This window comes from Heterodontus francisci, chromosome 12, assembly GCF_036365525.1.
Source record: "Heterodontus francisci isolate sHetFra1 chromosome 12, sHetFra1.hap1, whole genome shotgun sequence".
Taxonomy (NCBI): Eukaryota; Metazoa; Chordata; class Chondrichthyes; order Heterodontiformes; family Heterodontidae; genus Heterodontus; species Heterodontus francisci.
The window spans coordinates 39,614,193-39,631,715 of record NC_090382.1 but is presented as its reverse complement, the minus strand read 5'-3'; positions in this window follow the sequence as shown (position 1 = coordinate 39,631,715).

Below are 17,523 nucleotides of genomic sequence, written 5' to 3'. Positions count from 1 at the left end.
AAAAAATCAATTTCTCGCCCTAACTTGCCTCAATTTTCTCTGTTTTTTCATCTCTCCCAGGAGATTACATAACTTTTGGGTATTGCAATTGTGTGGGACAGGCTAAATAGACCAGTCACTATAATCACTAGAAGTTGTATGGTCTATTAAGAGATACTGAGAGAGAATGGGAATAGGAAATGTCTGAAGTTGGACTGAGATGACTGTCATTACAGATGCAGCCACCTTGTGTCATGGTTCAGAATAATAAGATTATTATTGGCACGAAGACCATCCTTACTACTGGAGGACAGGGCAGTGAACAGAAGGTTCTCTGAAGTGAGTGTGCACTGCCCTGAGTTTGACCCCGTCCCTCTAAAACTGCTCAATCTGTTCATCTCTAATGGAAATGCCCTCCTACATTTACCAACTAATGAGTGAACTCTACAACCCAAAGGTAACTTATTAAAACCCACCGAAAAATAAAAGAATGATCCATGGTAGAATTTAATTATAAATATAACAATGAGGTGGGAAAAGTTTGATGAACTGTCCAAAATAGTTGGTGCTTTTAATGTGTTATAAGCAGTGCCTTTGTAATTGACTTCAGTGCAACTTACAAAGTTTGCTCCATTTATTAGGTATAGGTGGCTGCCATGATAAGTATGGATGGTATAAGTGGTGGGGACGTCAATACATTTCATTTATTCTCTAAATACATTATAGTCATTAGCTTCGATATTACTTTGCTGCACTTCAATACAAAAATTAATGATTTTAGAAATAATAATATTATCTATGATGATTCAAGATTTGGAGTATTTCTTGTTAAACTGGTTAAAGGTGTGTTACGACCAGGTGAGAAAGGGGTCTAGGGGTTCCTCTTAGCTTTCACCTGGTCTTACTGTAACAGGGTTTTATTTTTAAACACACTGTGTTTTGAGATCCCCCTTGGTGAATCCTTGTTCACTGCTTTTCAATTGTAAGGGAAAGAAACATGAGCAAACAGGTTTTCTTAGGTTTAAAGAAGAAAGGTTGAAATTTATTAAACTTGAACTTTAATTCAGTTGATGCCTATGGATACATGACGTGCCTACGCTAGCATGCATATGCGATACACACATGCAAATAGAGACAGAAAAGAGCAGAAGAAAAATAAAGTGGAAAAGTTTGAGGCAATATCTGAAGCAGTTTTGTTACAGTTCTTCGGGCTCACTGTAGAGTCCTTGATTGTAGGTAGATCTTGCTTTTCGTTGGAGCCCAGTTTACTTCTTAAACCTTGTTCGCTGTAGGAGACTTTTCTCTCTTGGGGTTCATGCGTCTTCAGTGGATTTGGAGTTCCGTGAGAAAGAGGTGGAAGCAGACAGACAGACTGTGGCGAGCTAGCCAGGAGAGGTCTTTTCAGTCCAGGAGCAACAGACATTCTGCATTCAAATTCTCTGTGGCTAGTTCAAAAGATCCCTGGAACAGCCAGTTAGTCATGTGACCAGCTGGTCCAACCAGTCCTGGCCCCTATGGATTGCATTACCCCAGCAGGCCCTGGAATACGCTTTGCCACCCTCTCACTGTCTGGTGATCAACATCTATTGTGGGTTAAATTTTTCAGGGAATGGTCCTTTGTCTACACAAGCACCATCTGTTAATATGCAAATTTTTTTCCAGCCACGGCTGATCTGTTCAACAAGTCATTTCCTCACTCCAGCATCAGTTAAAAATCTTCATATGACAAAACCAATATACTTCATTCTTGGCAGGTGGGGTCCTGCATGATAGGTGAATTACACATTAAATAGTCTAACCTCCTTTATGCAATACTAATGCTACACCAGGTCCACTGCTTACTTTACCTGACCTAAAAGAAAACAGAACCTGAACCCTAACCTTTTTCCCTTCCTTAGTATTATGTGTCTTTTCTACTAGATGAGAGTAAATCACAATCGAATTTAAATATTGTCATGAACACGTGCCATGCTGAATGATTAATTTTTTAATCCATTGTTTGGAAACTTGAATTAAACTTTTAAAAAAAGCAGACGAAGAACTGATAAAAGATCACTGCTAACAGCTAAAATAACGGCAATTTGCATCTAAGTACCCTACATTCCAATGTATCAAGGTCGAGACATAGGTCTGGGAAACCTCCAACCAGAACAATGGCCTGAGAATTTTGAATGAGCTACTTGCCTTGCCTTCATTAGCAAGACAATAAAGTCAAACACTTGGAACATTAACACTGGTTGAAACGGACCACTCAAAGGGTAACCACTGAAACAATGGGACCCTGAAAGAGATTGGAATTCTTAGACCTGATCTAAATAAGTTGCAAAAGAGAGAATATACTGAGCCATCATGTGACAGACTTTCCATCTGTGTGAAACTAACTGCTCCTTCTCTCAACAAAACAGAAAAGCAACTGAGACTGACCAGTGTGAAGGATCCAAGTGGGGTCTCTCTCTCTCTCTCTTTCTCTCCAGGCGACCTTGCAAGTTCCAACCCTGCCTGCTGACAATAACCATCCACGCCTATTATTGCCACAGACACAAACCCCGGGAAGAAAACTATCTGCTCCATTGTCTCCAAGAAAACTCTGAACCAGTAAGGCACATCTACCAGCCAAAACCCTCAGGACCGCTCAGTTCATCGGGAAGACAACTAAATTACCAGACCCCACAGACTATATACTCTTCTTTATTGTTCCAGACTCTAATCCAACCAATCTGTGTGTGTGTGATTCTTGTGTGTGTCTGTGCATGTGTGTGAAAGTTGGAGCGTAGTTTATTATTTTACTTAGAGCGGATTTTGGTTTTAAATACAATACGCTAACCTCTTTCTTGTTTAAACCCAAGAAAACCTGTCCGATTGGTTCTTTTATGATCATAGCACATAAAGGGGTAAACACTCACTGAATTGGTAAGCATATCTTCTTCTTCTCTGGCCTCCTCGTCTCGAGAGACAATGGGTAAGCGCCTGGAGGTGGTCAGTGGTTTGTGAAGCAGCGCCTGGAGTGGCTATAAAGGCCAATTCAAGAGTGACAGACTCTTCCACAGGTGCTGCAGATAATATTGGTTGTCGGGGCTGTTACACAGTTGGCTGTCCCCTTGCGTTTCTGTCTCTTTTCCTGCCAACTTCTAAGTGTCTTCAACTCACCACTCTTTAGCCCCTCCTTTATAGCTGTTCGCCAGCTCTGGCGATCACTGGCAACTGACTCCCACGACTTGTCATCAATGTCACAGGACGTCATGTCATGTTTGCAGACGTCATTAAAGTGGAGACATGGATGGCCAGCGGGTCTGATACCAGTGATGAGCTCGCTGTACAATGTGTCCTTGGGGATCCTACCATCTGCCATGCGGCTCACATGGCCAAGCCATTTCAAGCGCTGCTGGCTCAGTAGGGTGTATATGCTGGGGATGTTGGCCGCCTCGAGGACTTCTGCGTTGGAGTTACAGTCCTGCCACCTGATGCCAAGGATTCTCTGGAGGCAACGAAGATGGAATGAATTGAGACGTCGCTCTTGGCTGACATACGTTATCCAGGCCTTTCTGCCCTAGAGCAAGGTACTGAGGACACAGGCTTGATACACTCGGACTTTTGTGTTCCATGTCAGTGCACCATTTTCTCACACTCTCTTGGCCAGTCTGGACATAACAGCGGACTCCTTTCCTGTGCGCTTGTTGATTTCTGCATCGAGAGACAGGTTACTGGTGATAGTTGAGCCAAGGTAGGTGAACTCTTGAACCACTTCCAGAGCGTGTTCGCCGATATTGATGGATGGAGCATTTCTGACGTTCTGTCCCATGATGTTCGTTTTCTTGAGGCTGATGGTTAGGCCAAATTCATTGCAGGCAACTGCAATCCTGTCAATGAGTCTCTGCAGACACTCTTCAGTGTGAGATGTTAATGCAGCATCGTCAACAAAGAGGAGTTCCCTGATGAGGACTTTCCATACTTTGGTCTTCACTCTAAGATGGGCAAGGTTGAACAACCTGTCATCCGATCTTGTATGGAGGAAAATTCCTCCTTCTAAAGACTTGAACGCATGTGAGAGCAGCAGGGAGAAGAAGATCCCAAACAGTGTAGGTGCGAGAACACAGCCCTGTATCACACAACTCAGGGCAGGAAAGGGGTGTGATGAGGCATCATTTTGCTGAATTGTGCCTTTCATATTGTCATGGAATGAGGTGGTAATACTTAGTAGCTTTGGTGGACATCTGATCTTTGCTAGTAGTCTGAAGAGACCACATCTGCTGATGAGGTCAAAGGCTTTGGTGATATCAATGAAAGCAACGTAGAGGGGCATCTGTTGTTCACAGCATTTCTCCTGTAGCTGCCGAAGGGAATACAGCATGTCAATGGTGGATCTCTCTGCTCGAAAGCCACACTGTGCCTCAGGGTAGACGCGTTCAACCAGCTTCTAGAGCCTGTTTAAAACGACTCAAGCAAAGACTTTCCCCGCTATGCTGAGCAGGGAGATTCCACGGTAGTTGTTGCAGTCATCGCGGTCACCCTTGTTCTTATAGAGGGTGATGATATTGGCATCGCGCATGTCCTGTGGTACTGCTCCCTCATCCCAGCACAGGCAAAGTAGTTCATGGAGTGCTGAAAGTTTTTTCAAGTAAGCATATCTACTGTTTAAATTAAATAAACCCTGTTGTGGTCAAACAAGGAGAGGGACAAGAGAGCAGCCTTATGACCTCTCCTCACCTGATCGTAACAATATCCTGTCATACTGCAGTCCGATATGATTTCATATGAAAGCTAAGAGATTTTGGCTGTATATCCACAGGAAATTAACAGTATAATTTGGAGTTAGGTCAGTGATCTGACTCCTGTGTGTACTAAAGCAACGGACCAGTAGGACACCTTATATCACTTGCATTTTATATTGGGTGTAGTATATCTCTAACTCAGTGCAGACCTCCTGCTGAAGCCTAAGTTTAATGTTGAATCTATTATTGTTCTGAGAGAAGTCTTGCTGCCACAGTTAAAATAAACACTCAGCTAGTGGAGCCTTTCATGAATGTGCTCGAGCACTGTTACCATTTGTTCACAACATAGCACAACAGTTAACATAACTCGGATCTGCCATCTGAGCATCAGACTACAAAGATACTAACCTGCGAGCAGTGCCTGTATTATAAGTACAACCATTAGGTCAGTAAATTCAGTAAGTCAGGTGTGGAATGCCCTGTGGGGACCAAACAAACATCCACTTAATCCAATCATTCTTAACAAGTAAATATAGAAGAACACATGTTGAATGAACCAATGTCTCATAAAATTATGTCTTTAAACAAACATTTCCATTATCATTGTCAAGCTTCACTGTCAATGGAGAATAGACTTATTCTGACAAAATAACCCGCAGCTCCAACCACTGATACAAAATTTGCAAGATGAAACATCCATTCAATATTATTGTCAGCCATGGCTCAGTTGGGAGCATTCTCACCTCAGAGCTAGAAGGTTGAGAACAGAAGCTTCAGACTTAAGCACCAAATCTGGACTGCCAATTAGTGCAGTCCTGAGGGAGTGATGCACTGTCAGAGGTGCCATCTTTTGGATGACACATTAAACTGAGGTCTTGTTTGCCTCCTCAAGTGGACATAAAAGATACAATGGTCCCATCCAGTGGAGCCCAGTGACAACCATCCCTCTGACTTGAACTATATCACTGTGTCCTGACTATCCTGAAGTTTGTTTACCACATTCATGTACATGCATTATAAGATTGAATCTTTCCAATCCTCATTATAAGTCCTTGTGATATGCAACAGAGAAAGAGCACAGGTGCAATATAGCAAGATTTAAGAGATCACTGTTATTACTGTCAGTACGAGAAGGTTGCTCTATGTGTTCAGACTGGTGAACACCCCTTTGCAAATTAGCACTTAAAGCATCAAAGAAAAACTCAATTCACAACATGAATAATAATTGCAGTTAATCTTAAACTCTTTTTGTGTGAATATACTTATGTATAAATCTAAAATGAAACTCACACATAGAGCAAATCATTCCCACCAGGTTGAATGTGTACTGTATACACAAATATCAACATCTAGTGTACGTTGAAGTCAAGGGAAAATCAAGAGATTAGCTCAGGTATGGTTGATTAAGTGCTACCATAGGTTCTATAGAACTGAAGGATTTTAATTATATGCCTGCTTTTGAAGCCCTTCAGATGCAGGACGTTACCAAGGCATTTAGTTATTACTATAGCAATTGCCTTTGACAGCGTGCATAATTGTGTTTACCGTGGTTGTCATCACACTACCCTACATTGAGGAATTCAGACTGGTTTCAAAAGGACAAAACTAAGATGTCATCTGCTTGTTCCAGTTACTGGAAGAGTCAAGCTGCTCTTGGTGACAGCAGGTTTGCAAGACATGCATTTCAGGTTTGTTTGTATCCCTTTACATAAAAACTGCCACAAATTAATTGCTGAAGTCATCTTGCCATTCTTCACATAACAATTTGTGTAGCAAAAATTGCAAGAATTGTCAAGACTCACTGGCATAAAAACAAAAGTTGTGAAACAATTATCCCATTTTAGTCTCCGTGTATTTTTTTAATCATACATTTCTTCTAAGGCGTTGGGGTAGAAATTAGTTGTTCATACTTGGTTGGATGTAAAACAAGCACAAAGCATACCCATTTAAATGTGGGACAGCCTGCATCCAATCTGCCTAGATATTGGACCCACTGATGAATTTTTTGGGTTCTGCTTAAAACAGACATCAAGCCCCCTGAATATGTTGATAAGGCGCTTAGCACCTGTTGAAGCACCCTTCCACAAAATGTGTTCCCTATGATCAGCGCAGGCATCAGGTCTGTCCTGCTTGGGATTCTTCAGTGGTCCCTGAGGCTGCCAACAAGTTTGCTTATATATTTTCCTTCCCCCTAACTCCCCAATGGTCAAGACCAGCTCCCTCCCCACATATTGCCTGTTCTAACCTCTCTGGTGAGACAGGCAGCCCAGAGAAAACTTTTCTCCTTGCTGGAGCTGCCTGTGGAGGCTCAACAGGTACTGGCAGATCTCCCTGAGTATGTAGATAAGATCCAAGGATCAATTCCTGTCGATCCTCGGGTCTCTTAGACATGCGCTGCCTCCCAATAGCAGCCCAGATGAAAATCTATTACATTGTGCTTAATCAGGGTTTCTAATTATATTTTAACAAAACTCCTGTGAAATTGTCATTGGTTTGAAATTGTCAGTTTAATTGCTCAGTTTTATTAATGTCACAAGAAAAAAAATGAATCAAGGAAATTAATTAGAAATTCTTTTCCAGCAAAGTAATTAATACCTTTCAATGAGAGCCTCTGTTAGAGATAGTGGTGGCAAAATTTGACATCCCCAAAAATGGACACAGGGTTCACAATGTGTGACTAACCTCATTCCTTCCAAAGCAGGCAGCATGCCAACTTTGTGCTGTCCAACACGAAACATTCCATTAGAAGCTGCATGCCTCAGTAGGACACTCAAGTTCGTGCGAGGCTAGTAACATTTAAAGCTAGCCTGCACCACTTAAAACCAGCCAGCACCTCTTAAAGGGGAGGTGTATTCTGGCTGCAGCAGGTATTGGCAGAGGCTGATGTGAGCATCTGAACTACAAGGAGAGTGACTATGGTAAAACAAGGGAGAGAATGTGCTCCAAGGTTCTCAGACCTGTTCTGGAGACATTGGTACAGGAAGAGCTCCACTAGACAGACTTTGTGAAGGCAGTGGGAGCAGGTAGCTGTTGAGGTCGATGCCAGCAGTGTAGCCCGAGGATCTGGATACAGTGCTACAAAAAGTTCAATGACTTCACACTAGTTGTCAAGGTTGGTGAATGTATCTTCAAATGCCATATTCCACCAACAGCCCGACTAACCTCAAACACTGCTCAATACACCACACTCTCATCACCCACCTACCAGCAATCTCTATCAATCCCGACTCATACCTTATATCCATGGCTTCACCTCACCCTCCCACACTTAACACTGCAGCAAACCTCTCACCCACATCTCACAATTTGAACACACTGCCAGCTATTCAACCATGACAGACACATCAGCCAAACACATTGCACCACACTCACTGACACACTTCCCTCTCTCTCGCAAGAGAAGATGATGCATAACCAAAGGCAGCAAAACCTATCTGGCGGGAGTCAGGCACGGTTACAAATCCTCACCCCCATGGAGGAGATGGTGCTCGCCCTCATTGGAGCAGCCATGACAAAGGGTGTAGCCAGTGACAGAGCTTACACCTAATCTTCCTTCTCACATTCCACTTCCCCTTCATCCTACAATCTATTTTGATTTATAAGCTGCAGATGGTGTATGCATGCACTCCTTATTTTCCCCCCTTCCCCTCACCATGACACTACTCTTCTGCCTTTCTCCTTTCAGATATCCAAGAGCTGCAACATAGGCAGGTAGTGATGGAAGAGCAAGAAGTGGAAGAGCAGGAAATCAGTGATGAAGAAGAAACACACTGGCAGCCACCAGCTCAGATATCGACACTGTGTATAGCTTAGAGGTAGGAGCTACACGTGGTGAGACATCGGGCATTGAATGGGTTGCAGCGAGGGCAGGGAACAAGGGTAGCACAGGTGCCAACTGGCTGGAGGGCACAGTTGCACATGAGTTCTGCTACAGAGGACTCAGATGGGGACTTTAATGGCATGGGTTACAGAAGAAGGCTAATGGGTATGCACATTGAAATGCTTGATGCATTGGGAAGCCTGCCAGAAAGCCTGCAATCAATGTCAAGGAACATGGAAGAGTCTGGCACAAACTTGGCACTGAGCTTTATGCAGAGCTTGGAGCCTATCCACTCCAGCGTGGAAGCGGATACTTGCGAACCCAACCATGATGCAGTACCTGACGGCTGATGTCTCAGCTTCCAGTGTAGCACTGACAGAAGCCCCCCAGTGTTTGGGTACTGCAATAGAAGCTCAGATTGCTCTCATGGCAGCTCAGGCTGCTGCCATCATAGTTGCTGATTTCAGTGTTGGAAGGGGCTAGCAGGGAGTCACAACAGTCCAGCAATCTGTCCTCCAACACACTGCTAGGATTGGAAGATGCCACCCTGGGGAGTCACAGTGGTTCCATGGTGCACAAGCCTGCTGTCCTCTCTCAGAATCACTGTATTTGTTCCCCCTACCACTGTCACTCTACCAGTACCCCTCATGTTGCCTCTCTACCAGCGGCCCTGATGTTGATTCTGTACCAATGTCCCTGATATTGCCTATTCGCCAACCAGCCCACACTACTGCCACCCATGCTGAGATGGTGCAGTCCGAAGCCAAGTCTTCCAGGCCCAGAGCTCCTTGAGCTTGCCCTTCAAGGCCATCTGAAGTCACCCCTAGTGAAAGTCAGCAGCCTTCCACCAGCTATGCTGCAGCCACTGGACTAACACTGCATAGGAACACTCACACAGGCGAAGGCACCCACTAGACAGACACTAAAGGAATGCACAAGGGTGACTTGTTGGCCTTTGTATAGAATATTCAATGGTTTGATTTATTAAGTTAGTTTGAAATGCTTGTTTTGTAGTGGCTTTTATTTTAGCATTATGGCCAAGTGTGTGCTGTGATGGCCATTGACAGAGTGATTGTTGGTGAATGGGGAATTGGAGTTGTGATTGCTAATATCACATTCAGATGAGTTCTTTATTGGACAACCTGTGCAGAAAGGGTCTGTCTAGGTTGCCTCCTCTCTTCCTCTACCTCCTTCTCCTGATGTTCCTATTCCTCAGCTGCTCGCCATATAGCTGGCAAGGGCTGTCCCCTCATGATGGTGAGGTTGTCCAGCATGCAGCAGATTACCAAAAATCTTGACACCCATTCTGCCGAGTACAACAGGGTTCCTCCAGACCAGTCCAGACAGCAGAAGCATTGTTTCACCACACCAATGGTCTGCTCTATCACATTTCATGTGACAGCCTGGCTTTCATTATATGTATGCTTCCCACATGTGGATTGTGCACTGGAGTCATCAGCCACATCATCAGCAGATATCCTTTGTCACCCAGGAGGCATCCTTGGTTTGCCGTGATGGCTCAAATGCACCTGGCATACTGGATTGATGAAGAATGAAGTCATCATGACTGTCGCCAGGATACCGGGCATTGTTCTACATGATTCACTGCCTATGGTCAGACACCAGATGGACTTTGAGGAAATGGAATCCCTTTGGAATCGGCATAGGGTAGAGTTGACATGCAGCACCCGCAAAGTGATGTGTATGCAATCAATAGCTTCATACACCACAAGGAAGCCTGAAATCCTTGTGAAGCCATGTGCTCACTCCACTTGCTTCTCTCTGGCAAGAGAGAATGAATAGAGACTGTCAGTGATTTCCCTCATACAACAGTGGCCAGAAAACTGTGAGATGTTGCAAATATCTCCAGCTGCAGCCTGGAAGGAACCAAATGCATCAACATTTATCACCATGGTCACCTTCACAGCCACAGTCACAGGCGATAATGTCCTTGCTTTGAGGTTGCAATTGAGGCTGTAGCAGGTGGCAGTTTTCAGTGAGGACATTCTCACTGAATTTCAGATGTCTCACACATTGAGGTTCAGGTAGGAGAATTGTTCCCTGAACACCCTGGGCAGATATGGCCTCCTGCTGAGAGCCCTTCTCTCCCTTCTCCTCCTCTTCCTTCCAGCAGTTTGTCCTGCTCTGTGTGGCCTCTGCTCATTCTCCAAAGCATTTTGCTGTATTCTAGCCTACATCGCATTAGAGCAACTATTTTGTACAGAAGCCTCAAGGTCAGCTAAAGCTCCCTGAGCACCTGTCACACCACTCCATGAAGACTCTAGCAATGTTAAACCACAATAGAAAGCACTAAAAAATTGTAGAATTGAAATATACCCAGAAGAAATCAATCAGCAAATAACCTGCAAGTAGTTGATGATTCCTTTAAATAGCCCTGGTCGGGGGTTCCTTCCTGCTGTTGAACGCATCTTCAGCTGCGCAAGGTTAAGAGAAAGCTGGAGTGTTGAGCTCCAAAATGACACCATTGGTGTCAAATTGTGTAGCACTCTGTTGACATCATGATCTGCCTGCTCCGCATACTTCCAGCAGCCAATCACCGCACATGCTAACACCCTCACCAATATAGCATTTGGTGAGACACACTCAAATGTGTGCATGCATGCCTCGAAAGCCATTTTGGACTCCAAATGGCATCCCTAACACCCAACAGTGGGCACTACCAATCGAATTTCAGGCTGAGTATAGGATGGTGCACGAAACAATGGTCAAAGTATAAAAATCAAACTAATATGTCATAAATAACAAAAGGTAGTTGAAATATTTTTCTGTCTGTGTGCTTTGAAGTCCTGGCTGAGGGGCTTTCAAACATTGCAATATTTTGGAGGGGCAATGAGCTTCGAGAGTTCAATTGTGCATGAGGGAAAGGATTCTGAATATTCCTTTGAATCAGTCACTGAGGACAGTATCTGCCAATGTCGGAACAGTGAGATTGTTTAAAAAGTAAACAAAACACCATTTCCAAACGACCTTAAATGAATAGTGAAATAGAAGTTGTATTTTTTCACAAGATAAGTGAGACTTGGCAGCTCTGATCTAGGTGTCATTGGATTCTGAAAATAATACTGCTAGAGGACATCAAACATTCAGCAATGCTTTACTATTTAAGATCTTCTTCATCTGCATGGACCTTGATGGACCCTAAGTTACTAGATATTAGAAATTATGCTAAATTATCCTCCTGAGTGAGCAAAGGAAAAATATCTACAGGTGTCGTTTATGGAAACTTCTGCTCACATGTTTAGATGGAGCCTGAGAGAGACATAAATATTTAAACTGAATGTAAAATAAGGTCAAGTGATATTGTTGTGGTTCACAACCAGGTTAGGTCTACATTGGCCCCTTGCCAAACTAGGCTTTCGGTCTCGTTAGGCTACAGTTTAAATGCTGACAAGTTTGAAGAATCAGGTAGAAAGTTAATAGGATGTAGCTTAATCAATTTTTGGCCGTTATGTTGATGGTAATTGTAACGTTTCATATTGCAGTAGACATGCACTAGAGGCAGATGTTGCTATGGAGAACCAGAGAGTTATTCGATCTTATCATCCCCTTTATTAGAATGAAATTCTATTTACCCTACCCTTATAACTGTCTTATTTAGAGGAGAAGAAGACCAAAGAATAATGCACTTTGGATAACAGGGATGTCTGGTGTTATTGGAAGAGTGCACATAGCTGCATGAATGTATCGGTCTCACAGGATTTTTCTGGAACTCACAGAGAAGCAAAGGCTTTGCAGGCTTCGAGTCAGCAGGAAGATCTCCGAGAGCTGTATGACCTGCTGTACGAGAACTAGCAGTTGCAGGTCAGAGGCAGTTAAGGTGACCACCTCCTTCAACTTTATATGCTCCAGCGACGTTACAGGGAGCCAGTAGGACCATAGGCATCATCAAACAATCAATCACTATTGCATCTGTACAGTGAACAGGTGACTGTTTCCTTGTTTGTGAGAGCAAATAATTACACTTCATTTTCTATGGACAGTAAGTAGCAACTGGCCTGGGCCCAAGGGTTTTTTCAAATGGCAGGATTTTCAAAGGTCTGGCGGGGTTAATACATGGAAACTATGTAGCTCTTGGTTCTGTTGCCAACAGGAATGTTACCTGTATGAACTATAAGGACTCCTAGTCAATTAATGTTCAGCTTGTCTGTGACAATTTATACTAGATCATACAGGTCAATGACAGATTCCTACACAGAACTCATGATGGCTTTACAGCAATCTGTCCTGTCAGCTTTATTTGGGGAGATTGAGTGAGTGAAGGACAGCTTCATGAGTCACAAAAATATAACCAAATGAATCTGTTGGTCATAGAGCCCATTATTGGAATGCTAAAGCAGCACTACCAGTGCCATGCCATTTCAGGGGGTCTCCCACAATACAAAATGTGGAACTCGCTATCACAATGAGTAGTTGAGGTGAGTAGCATAGATGTATTTAAGCTAGATAAGCACATGAAGGAGAGAGAGGGATAGAAGGATATATTGATCAGGTCAGATGAAGGATGGGATAAGGCTTGTGTGGAGCACAAACACCGGCATGGACCAGTTCGACCTAGTGGCCTGTGCTGTAAATGTTTTATCATACTCCAAAGCTTCACCAATGAAAAAGGCATTCACCAAGAAGGGCTGCAGCAAGAGCAGCTGGAAGATGGCTAAGGAGCCAAAAGGAGGCAGAACCACAGCTGTAAAAGCTTTTCGCCAGAACTGAATTCAGTAGTTTCCCATGAACACCCAACAGCCCTCCCTATTTCTACTCCTCCCACCATCAGCCTATGTTGTATCTGGTGCATGTTCTACTCCAGAAAGCTTGTGTTGAAGTATTATGGTGGAGCCAATATTTACTCAGTCTTGCATTTATTAAAGTGTCAGGCAAACCCCACCCCCACCCCCCGCCCCCACCTAATGCAGCACACATTATATTGCCACATGAACATTAAAACTTAAAATTGCAAGACCCTGACTGGAAGGACATTTGCATAGTACTAGCAGTTTTGGAACAAAAGGGACCCAGTCGTTGCTTCCTCAACACACAGAAAAAGTGGTCAGACCAGTTTTAGTCACATGAATAGCTGGCTGTTGAGATTTGAACTTCCAACAAAGAATTCAAACGCAGAAAGCTCCTGGCTCCTGGTTTGAAAAGACTTCTCCTCTCCTGCCTGCTCATCTCTCAGGGAACTGAAACCATTGAAGACACGTAAACACAGAGAGAGAAAAATCTCCTACGTGAACAAAGTTTACGAAGAATACTGAGCCCCAACGAAACGCAAGACCATATCTTCAATCAAGGACTACAGCGAACTCAAGAAACAGTAATAAGATATTGCTTCAAACTGTTCTACTTATCTTTTCTTCTGCTCTTTTCTGTCCCTATTTGCAAGTGTGTATCACGTGTGCATGCTAGCATTGTCTATCCGTAGGCTTTAACCATATTAGAGTTTAAGTTTAAGGTTTAATAAATTTCATCTTTCTGTTTTAAACCAAAGAAAGCCTGTTTGTGCTCATTTCTTTGCCTTATAATTGGAAACTGTGAACAAGGATTCACAAAAAGGGGAGTGCAAAACACAATATGTTTAAAATGAAACCCTGTTACAATAAGACTAGGTAAAGACAGCAAAATACCCCTAGACACATTTCTCACCTGGTCGTAACAAAAGTAAAAAGATTACAAACATGCAGCTCTTCACTCAAACCTTCACCCAGTTTCAGTAAGTGTCTCCTTACATGTACTCAAGTATAACCTAATTAACACCCTCCACCTGCATAGGGTTAAACACAAGTAACAGGACACATTTAATTCCATGAATTAGGTCTGAGAGTAAATAGGAGGTGACATTGATTCCTTCCGCCACACTTTTCCTGACAGTGTTATTTATTCTGCATTTCCACCACATTCTCTGAACATTGTTGCAAGCATTGATGCTGTGACCAACCACCTGACATGCTCTTCAAACTGAAAGTCTTAAAGATCTCACAGGCAAAGGTGAAATAGCAATTGTCTCCTTTACTTCAATTTCTGCATCAAGATCACTATCTCATCATTATCAAAGCAGAAGACCCTGTTTCTTCAGTCAATACTCTATGACCTGATCCATGTTAACAAATGTGCACCAAGTACATACAGCCTAGAAAAACACTTCTACAATACTGACAAAAGTGCTTCCAATTATAGCCTGTTACCATGCTTACAGAAGTCACAGCAACTTACAGCTGCTGCAGACTTTAAAGGCAAATGAAATTCTGAGTTTAATACAAAGGAACGTGGAATATAAAAGCAGGGCAGTGAATTTGGAGTTATACATCAAGTTGTTTCAGCCACAGTTAGAATATTGCATGCAGTTCTGGGTAGAACATTATAGGAAAGTATGTGAGTGATAGAAAGAGTACATCAAAGAGCCACCAGAATGATACCAGGAATAAGAGGTTGCAATTCTGAAGACTGGTTTAAAAATGGGCTCTATGTCACTGGTATAGAGAATATTCAGGAGGGACAATCTGAAAGATGTTTTCAAAATTCCCAAATGTTTTGAGAGAGCAGAAACGTAATGTTAAACACACTCAAATCATTCGTTAGACTTCAGTTAGAATATTGTCTCCAGTTTTGGGCAACCTACTTTAGGAGGGTTTAGGGAAAAAGTTTTAAATGGATAGCACCTTCAGAGAGCTGGAACAAGTGTGAAGGGCTGAATGGCCACCTTCTATAATTTTAGAGTAAATATTTTTTTTTCTATAGGTTGTCAAATTGGTAACAGGGATTGGGACAGGATTACTGCTAGAAGAACAATGTTATTTTTAACATGGAGGAGGTGAAATTGGACATGGTGGATATATAAAACTTGCAGTATCTCATCAGTCACCTGTTATATGGTTTGCTCAATTGACTGCAATAGAACTAAATATCGGACATATCATACAACAGTCACCAAATATGATTCTGCCTGTTTCGTGTTCCCACCCATGTCCAACTTCACCCCTGGAAGGCTTTACTGCAAGTAGTTATTGAGGCACAGACTATGGCATTTAAAAGTGAGTTGGATAACCAGTTGAAAAGAATGAATATGAAAAGGATAAAGGAAAAGGGCAGGAAAATGGGATTAGAGTAGATAGCACCAATTGAAAAGCCATTAGTGGGACAACAGCGTAAAAAAATCTACAAATCAGCACACTTCTCAGTAGTTCCCAAATATGCTGTAAAATATGCGAACTCAATGAGCAGGTTAGTTATATATCATTGTCATGGAAAAGCTAATAATGCCTCTACTTTGAATTTTAAACCTCATCAACTAAATACACAGTTTTGCTAAGATCATTATTGCACAATCACGTTTGATGCTAGAATCCATCAGCACAGGCTTTAAGAACCGTGCCCACAACATGAAAACTTTAAGTGCATTTTGTGATTTATTTAACTAGAATGCAAATGTTTACATTAATCTTTATTTGCATTGTTATGAGAGTCCATATGTTTTTATTAAAATTTGAGAATCTACATTTAAAAAAGAAACTGAAAATGAATTCAGTGGACATTGAGACATCTGGAGATAGCTGAACTTTAGATTAGATTAGATTAGATTAGAGATACAGCACTGAAACAGGCCCTTCGGCCCACCGAGTCGGTGCCGAACATCAACCACCCATTTATACTAATCCCATATTCCTACCAAACATCCCCACCTGTCCCTATATTTCCCTACCACCTACCTATACTAGTGACAATTTATAATGGCCAATTTACCTATCAACCTGCAAGTCTTTTGGCTTGTGGGAGGAAACTGGAGCACCCGGAGAAAACCCAAGCAGACACAGGGAGAACTTGCAAACTCCACACAGGCAGTACCCGGAATCGAACCCGGGTCCCTGGAGCTGTGAGGCTGCGGTGCTAGCCACTGTGCCGCCTTATGGGTGGTTGTTGGTCGGCACAGACTCGGTGGGCCGAAGGGCCTGTTTCAGTGCTGTATCTCTCTATGACTCTAAGGTAGCACCCATATCTCATCCACTGCTAAAGATGCCACCAAGAATCCAAGCTTTTGCTTAACCCCTACACAATTCTGCTTCCATGGCTCAGTGGGCAGCACTCTCTTCTCTGAGCCAGAAGGTTGTGGGTAACTTTATGGATGATTTTGGAAGGAAGGCAGGGTCAACAAGAGGTTCCTGGTTTTGACCAGTAAACAGATACAGGAAACCAGGTAATTTCAAAGAAACCAGCAGGGGGTTTGACCTAGGAGCTACCCTTTGTGTAACAAGGGAGAATTTATGACTTGGCATGTGACTTGTTTCTGGAAGGTTTAGGTTTCATTTTGAACTGTTTAAAAGTCAATGGGTTTGGACTAAAGGAGGCAATTGGAATTTGATTTAGACCTGGCTGGAGATCAGAAGAAAAATGGATAACTATTTTCTCTCTGTAAAGAATCCTTGCTCATGAAAAGCAAAAGCTTGTATGAAGTGGTACTGTTGCCTCCTACATTTTGAAGAAACCCTGAATTTGCAGAAACCTTACATCTTTAAAAGGACTTTTGCACTGAATGTGAGAATTGACACCTGTCACTACATACCTTGATGGAAGACCTATGTGAAGCCTTCTACAGTTGAATTTCTTTGAATGCCTACCCAACACAGACTGTTCACCAACCTCACCAGGAAAGACTTCGAGTGGCATCCAACTGTTGGACTTGGGACACCTCACCAAACCAAAGAACTGCCTTCCAGATCATGCAGTCTAAGTTTTTTGTTATTCCTTTTATTCCTTTGAAACAGCTGCAAATCAAAATTCATTTTTTCCTGGTTAACTGGTTTTTGGATGTGTATGCATTTGCATTCGGGCTAGGGGAAGAAAAGGAGCTTTAATGTCTCATTAGTATATACATTTTTTCTTCATTATTGGTCAAGACTTGGTTTATAATAATAAACAGTTAATTTTGTTGTTTTTTTTAAAGAAACCTGATTGGTGTGCTTTATTCCGGGCACAGATAGAGTATCTAACTGCCTGTGGAGAAGTGGG